Below are 6,805 nucleotides of genomic sequence, written 5' to 3'. Positions count from 1 at the left end.
GACAAAGTAGTCCGTGTGACATCAGTGGTTCAACTGTAAAGTTACGAAGCTACGAGAATACTTTTTTTGCACGAAGAAAACAAAAAGAATGACTTTATTCCACATTTTCGTCTCTACTGCGTCACTTTGGACTCGTGTTCACGACAGTATCATTTTTTCGTTATTTTTGTTTTCTTTGCGCAAAAAAGTATTCTCGTAGCTTCGTAACTTTACAGTTCAACCACTGATGTCACACGGACTACTTTGTCGATCATCTTGGTACTTTTCTGGACCTTGAACGTGGTAGTTACTTTGCTGTCTATGGGAGGGTCAGAGAGCCCTCAGATTTCATCAAAAATATCTTAAATTGTGAGTAATTAATGACAGAATTTTCATTTTTGGGTGAACTAAACCTTTAACTGCCATTTTACATATTTAAAGGGACAGTCCACTCAAAAAAAAGAAAAGACAATTCAGTCATCATTTATTTACCCTCACTGTCATTCCAAATGTTGTCTTCTGTGGAATGTAAAAGAAGATATTTTGAATAATGTTGCTAACCAAACAGTTTTGGTTCCCATTAACTTGCATTGTATTTTTGTCAGTGGGAACTAAAACTGGTTACCAACTTTCTTCAAAATATCTTCTTTTACATACAGATTTGGAATGACATGAAAGTGAGTACAATTCTATTTTTTGGGTGGACTATGCCTTTAAGTGGATTGAATGCAATGAAACTGAGTTTTGACAGAATGTTCAAGAATTGTGTTACATAAGCTCATTTTAATTAAGTAAACTGAACAAGCAGCAAATATAATTTTGTTAAGTGTAAAAGAGGCTGAACTTTTCTGACCTTTCAGCCGTATGGGACAGATGCAGCACGACAGATTGCCGGGAATGTGAGGAACATTTTCGAAGCGAGAAGGGGAGCAAGAGAGAAGGAGAAAGACCATGGCCCTTCCAGCCCTAGAGAGAGCAGAAAACAGGACAAGGTTAATGTACTATGACAGACAGGAGCCAACAACTCTCTTTAATGTTGTCCCGTTAGGACGCCCCCGGTGCAAGCATCTTTCGTATCCTTTAGGAGCCTCTCTGCCAACAACTGGTGGGGGAGAGAGCTGCGGACCAGCTGCCAAACATGACATTTGCTGGCGAGGGCCACTGAACCCCAGCAGGTGACATCTGTGAAACAGCCTTTGCAGCCTTTCATCCCCCGTGCCTGGCAGTGGAAGGGTACCTGCGCGAGGCCCCGGAGAGGGATAGATGAATGTGCTCCGTCTCTCTCCCCCAGCTGGGGCTCCGCATAGCCACAGGGCCGTGGTGGCCCACGCTCCCTGGCTTCCAGAGGCAACATCTGCACCCACTGTTGCCTTTGTCCCCATCAGCAACCGATAACACGTACGTCACGGCCTTCCAGCCCAATTTAAACGGGCTGATCATTACAGGGATGAATAAATACTATCATCATGAGAGGTTATTGCTTCATATCAGCTGTTTGATCAAATATGTATAACCGAGCTGGGCGTCTATGAGACGAATATCAAGCGCTGCCCGATCATGTGCTGCCACGGTGATTTATAGGGAAAGTAGTTCGCAGCGGATCAGAAAAATATTTCATTTAACAGCCGCTGACATTGACGAGGATGTTAAGACCTAATAATCAAGGTGCTTTGCAACTTTATGTCTTGAAGGAATAATGGAGTAAAAATGGCTTTTTCGTAATGCCTTTCAATGCACATTCTTTTGATTAATTGCAGCTCCTTATCGTCATATTAAAATGAAGTCACATTTATTTATATAACGCTTTATACAATACAGATTGTTTCAAAGATGTTTCACAGAAAATTAACAGTGTTAATGTTGTAAAATTCTTCAATTTTGAAACAAATTCCCTTTCATCTATAAAGCAGCTCTTTGGAAGATAATAGTGTCAATATTCAGCTCAGTTTAGTTCAGTGTTTTTTTTTTCAGTTGTTCAGTAACTACCAATATTGCAAGTTCAATTCAGTTCAGTACAGCAGAAAATAGTGTAATTATGCAGCTCAAGTCACTTCAGTGTTGATTCAATTCAGTTCAGTGATCTCAATGTTGTAAAGTTAGTGCTTTTGGTTATTGAAGACTCTTGATTCTTGAAAATATATATTAAATGAAAATTTGCATTATAAGGTATTATGAAAAGCTTTAGAATGGAATAAGTCATGATAGGCCATGCATTACAGAGATTTTATGGGTGAGGAGTGTTCTTGGGCATGTGGTAAAAGAAGTGTGGGCACATATAACGGTTTTATAAAACATTTGCAATATGATAAAAGACGCCAATGTTAAATTCAATACTGATAATCAGAACTTATCTACAAAGCAATATAGTCCATTTGCCTAACAGTAGGTTGTTTATGGCTGCTAAGCAATATAGCAAAATGGTGCATTAATATAAAATGCATGGTAAAAATATAATGACCTTGAACAAGCATCACATAGGTATTTACCAAAAATTATTTTGTTTGTGTGTGCATTGGGGGAGGGCTGGGTGGTTTGTAATCAGTAATCAATTACAACAAGTCTAGCATCATTTGTACCTGCTTCCATTTTAGTGTAGTTGTTTTTGCTCAGCAACTTTAAATGAATGCTAATTACCCTGACACCGGTGCTCTGGCCCCGTGTCTCTGATGTCACTCAGTCTCCACGAGTTCCTGACAGCATTTCTTCCAAATGTGCTCGTAATTGGCAACCCATGGTGAACTGACACACAATTAAATCCAATTCTCATCATGCAGCCTTTACATTGGGTCAAGTTTAGAAACCATTATACAAATTGAGGGCAGACATTTACTAAGCATTTCATAGTCCTTGAGGGTCTTTGTAGAGTCAAATTTACTAATTATTGTGATGGCCCGTTGGCTATTTTCACAAAAACATATCTACAGTAGGTCACTCCACAAAAAAAAAGAAGAAGAAAAAAAGAAGTTTTCTTTTTAATTAAAAATAAGCTTTTTTTTTTTTTAAATAGGAACATTAATATTTTATGCATTAATATTGTATCCGTTTTCCAAAAAGATGTTTTAATAATTGTTAGGCACATGTAACCCATAAATTCTCATTAGTGTAATGTGTGAGTGTTTTTTTTTTAATCAGCATGAATTACAGACAACAACAAATACCATTAAAGTAGAAAATATAAATAATATTGTTGTTTTTGCTCTACAGTAATGGGAATTTAAATGAAAACTGAAAGTTAAAGGTGACATATCATGAAAATCTGACTTTTCCAGGTTTTAAGTGCTATAATCAGGTCCCCGGTGCATCTGCCAACCAAGGAAACGTGAAAAAGATTAACCCAGTAACTTTGTTTTGGTAAGCCTTTTTCTGCAAGCGTCTGAAAAAGCGAGCGCGTCAGATTTCGCTCCCTTGGTGACGTGGCAAAGGGATCTCATTATAATATTACCGCCCCTTAATCTGTAAGTTTCCACCCACAGCGCCGTCAATGTGATTTCGCAAGCGACAACGGTGTACCAACTCTAATGCCATGGCGAAAGTTTGAGCAAAACATGCTAACTGTTCTGTCTTTGGCTGCACAGACGAGCGCACAGAACACTATTTACAGTCCGAGCCTCAGAGGAGACAACAGAGCAGTGGATTTATTGATTTATTTACTGTATATTGCTGCTGCCACACAGATCTAAAATAAACAAGCGATTTATTTCCCAGCAGTTTACCTTCACAGACATAACCGACTGTCTTTGTAACTCATGTGTGTTTTTAACGTAAACTTGTGTGTGAATGAGAACTTAGTTTAGTACTCACATGCTGTGACAGCCGCTTTCTGTCCATGTGCACTCAGAAAACCGTATATCAGAAGTTTAAACTAATATGGTTTAAAACGCATGATTTCAGCACGATAAACATGATAATCAGAACCAAAACACATGTTTTTAGCAGGTCCCGAGCTGTAATGGCGCAGCTCTATTCTGGAAAAGGGGGCGGGGAGCAGCAGCTCATTTGCATTTAAAGAAACAGGCCCAAAAAACAGCTTATATCTGCTTCCACTCAAAATAGACATTTTCAAAATGTTATAATAAATGATCTGTGGAGTATTTTGAGCTGAAACTTCACAGACACATTCTGGGGACACCAGAGACTTATATCACATATTGTAAAAAGGGACATAATATGTCTCTTTTAAATGAAAACTGAAAACTTAATTGCCATGAAAATGTATGTTCACTGTACCTTATTAAAAATGTTTATCTATAATCATCTATAAAAAAGCAAAACTTAACACAATTGGTTATCTTATTTCTGCAGTTTTAAGTCAAATTTAATAATTATTCTGATGGCCTGTTGATAATTTCTATGTGAATCTCACAAATCATATCCAGGTCACTCCAATATAAGAAGGACAACAAAATAAGAAGGAAAACAGGCCTTTTTATAGGACAACTAATATTTTTGCATTCCATTTTCCAGGAAGATTTTTCAATAATAGTTAATGATACATCTAACCTGTGCATTCTCATTACCATAAAATTTGAGTTTTTATTTATTTTTTGTCGCTGTTGTTTTAGCTTTAAAGTAATGGGAATGTAAATGAAAACTGTGCTTAACTGTCATTAAAATGTAGTTTTCAAAATAACAATTTTTACTTTATTTTTTGGGGTGAGACATGAGCAGGACATTTTGTAAGAATCACCTGTATATCTTCTTAAAATATTCAGAATCATCTATAGCAGTGGTTCTCAATTCCAGTCCTGGGGTACCACTGCTCTGCACATTTTGTATGTCTCTCTTATCTGACACCCTTGGTTCAGTTCATGGATCTCCCTCCTAACGAGCTGATGATCTGAATTAGGTGTGTTAAATAAGGAACACATACAAAATGTGCAGAGCAGTGGTACCCCAGGACTGGAATTAAGAACCACTGATCTATAGCCATGACCGTCATATTGAGGTGCAGGGCCGGTTCTAGACATTAGGAGGCCCTAGGCAAAATTCATGTTGCCCCACCCCCACCCCCAATAAAAAGCACTTGAAACAAATATGATTCCTAACCTTTTTACTTATACAACATTTAATATTAAGTTTTGTATATTTTTACTTATACGGTACAAAAATTTGGAAACATTGCTATTTTAAATGTTTTTGAAAGAAGTCTCTTATGCTCATCAAGCGTGGATTTAGCCTATCTGATCAAAAATACAGAAAAAAAACAATAATATTGTGCAATATTATTAAAAATTAAAATAATGGTTTTCTATTTTACTATGCTTTAAAATATAGGCCTATTTCTGTGATGCAAAACTGAATTTTCTTCAGCCATTACTCCAGTCTTCAGTGTCACATGATCCTACATAAATCATTCTATTATGCTGATTTATTATCAATGTTAGAAACAGTGCTTAATGTTTATTTTATAACCTGTGATATACTTTTTTCAGGATTTTTTTGATTGTTAAATCTTTTATAACAATATGAGTCTTTACTATCACTTTTTATCTATTTACACATCCTTGCCGAATATTACTGTTTTTTTCTCTGTATTTCTGATCAAATAAATGCAGGCTTGATGAGCATAAGACATTTCTTTCAAAAACATTAAAAATAGTAATGGGTCCAAACTTTTGACTGGTAATGTATGTACATATTAATCTAACTTTATCTAAGGTAATCTCTTTTTTGTTTGTTGAGGATGTTATTATAACCACCACAATTGTATTATTATTATATTATTACGCAGTAATTTATTCAAAGTTCCTGAATACCACTTCAGTAAACATCAGTGCTTTTATAATTTCTTAGCTGGGTATGGGCAGGATTTCCCCCTCCCATCTATTGATTACAGATATTGTCATTTTATTATTATTAATAATATGATATTATGTTTTGCATTGTTACCTTAAATATGAAACTGAAACTGAAATTAAATGTTATGTTAGAGCAGTAGGCCTAATGTAATCATCAGCAGAATTTAGAAGATACACACATCTGATGTTTGTTTGTTTTTTAATTAAAAAAAATGTTCTAGTGTGTTCTCTTTTTGACTTTGAATACAAACTTCTTTGCTTTTACTTTTGTAGCTATCTTGCTAGTCAGCTCCCGGCGCGATGTCATTCATTGTAAATTCAAAGCGTCGCGTCTGGGCGCTTCAAACGGCGCTCGCGCTCTTTTAAACTCGTTATAAACCGTTGAATGATCTGTCCAGAAATGACGCTGATCGACAGAACAAGTTTATATTTAGAATAGGCCTACATTGCAATCAAATCACTCCAAAACAGATGACGACAACTCACACACCTGCATCAGGAGCTGTATACTTCTTACTTTTTAGCATTTGGCTTCGCAACAGCTGAAGGATGTGTTCATTACGTAGGGTGACCGTCCTCTTTTTCCCTGACATGTCCTCTTTTTGGACCTACAAAAAGCATCCGGACGGGATTTCTTAATTGCCCAAATGTCCGGGATTCGGCTGTTTTCTTAATCCCACTCCCGCTGAATTTCTGACTGCCGCCTTTCGGAGAAGGGTCTGGCTGCAGACTTGCACTTGCACTCTCAGACTTGCATTCTCAGACACTTGCGCTTCCGCAATTGACATCACTTGCAGTCTTTTTTATTTTCTTCTATTTATTGATTACTTTTTGTTTGAATCTCTCAACATTTTACAACAGTAGCCAGGTGGTGAAGACAAGAAAAAAGAAACTAAATTACAATGTCACTTGCAATGGCCACTTGCACTCTCAGCTACCTGCGACGTCACTTGCAATCGACACAAATCGTGCGTGTTGCCAATGGAGACAAGAAGCTGTGGTGGTGATTAAACGATTAAAACTAATTT

The 6,805-nt window shown here is 36.8% G+C and overlaps 1 long non-coding RNA gene across 2 annotated transcripts in view; it reads right to left on the bottom strand.

Annotated features, from left to right (window-relative positions):
- Window positions 1–832: 832 nt before the first annotated feature.
- The window catches only part of LOC107707686 (uncharacterized), a 52,782-nt gene continuing 46,809 nt past the window's right edge, over window positions 833–6,805 (bottom strand). For both annotated transcript variants that reach the window (XR_001636287.1, XR_001636286.1), the window contains exon 3: window positions 833–945. This is a non-coding gene — a long non-coding RNA (uncharacterized LOC107707686). The remainder of the gene's footprint in view (window positions 946–6,805) is intronic.

The sequence above is a fragment of the Sinocyclocheilus rhinocerous genome, unplaced genomic scaffold (genome assembly GCF_001515625.1).
Source record: "Sinocyclocheilus rhinocerous isolate Xijiao unplaced genomic scaffold, SAMN03320098_v1.1 scaffold415, whole genome shotgun sequence".
Classification (NCBI taxonomy): domain Eukaryota; kingdom Metazoa; phylum Chordata; class Actinopteri; order Cypriniformes; family Cyprinidae; genus Sinocyclocheilus; species Sinocyclocheilus rhinocerous.
Note: the sequence above shows the minus strand (reverse complement) of the source record. Positions and strands in the feature narration are given on the sequence as shown.